Source organism: Hordeum vulgare, chromosome 4H, assembly GCF_904849725.1.
Source record: "Hordeum vulgare subsp. vulgare chromosome 4H, MorexV3_pseudomolecules_assembly, whole genome shotgun sequence".
In the NCBI taxonomy this organism is placed as follows: Eukaryota; Viridiplantae; Streptophyta; class Magnoliopsida; order Poales; family Poaceae; genus Hordeum; species Hordeum vulgare.
The window spans coordinates 274,358,976-274,359,812 of NC_058521.1; positions in this window are offsets into that span (position 1 = coordinate 274,358,976).

Consider the following 837-nt stretch of genomic DNA (forward strand, 5'->3'; position numbering starts at 1 on the left):
TACCCGAAAGGACGTCCGCTTTGATCGGATTTTATTCGTTTGGAACAGTAATGGGTTCGTTCATGTCCGTCTTTGTCCGTTGGGTCGTGCGTGCGCCATCTCCGGCGCGGTGCACGACCAGCCCCACGACGCGTCCACCAGTTCCGGAGGGAACGCGGCCACCTCCTCCTCCTCCATCGGCTCGGGAATGGTGACGTCGTCGACCGCACAGAGGGCCATGGCGCGGTCGAGGCCCGGCCATTGACGCTCATCATGCGTCGTCATGGAGTCCTCCATGACACGCTGCATGAGCCGGGCCTCCTCCTCCTCCGTCATGCTAGGAGGTGGAGGTGGTGACGGAGACGGCGACGGCGTGGGCGTGAGGCCGCGCACCGGTGTACGCTCGCGCACCTCCCGTGCCCGCCACGGCCCCGCGATCGTCCCGACGAAGTAGGAGGCACGCCGCACGTCGTGCTCGTCCCTGAGCCATGTGTCCCAGAGGGTGGAGTCGGCGGCGTACCTTGGGTCGTAGTAGAGGTCGTCGGGAAGGAGGCGGCGACGGCGCTCGATCTCCTCGCGGCGCGCACGGCCGCTCGTCGGCACTAGAGGGATGGGAACGCGGTCGGCGAAGAGATGCCACGCGTTGGGGAGGTGGACATCGCTCCACGAGACCGTCGTCCTCGTCTCCGAGTAGCGCCGGCAGACCGTACTGCCGGTCACGATGGTCGGCGGACCTGGGAGCGATGGTGAAGGGAGCCGCGGCCTCGCGCGGTAGCGAGGCGGCCTCCTCCTTGACGGAGCCGCGGCGGCGTCCCGACGAGGAGCCAGCCTCGCGGTCGTGGGTGCCCTTGCGGCCGT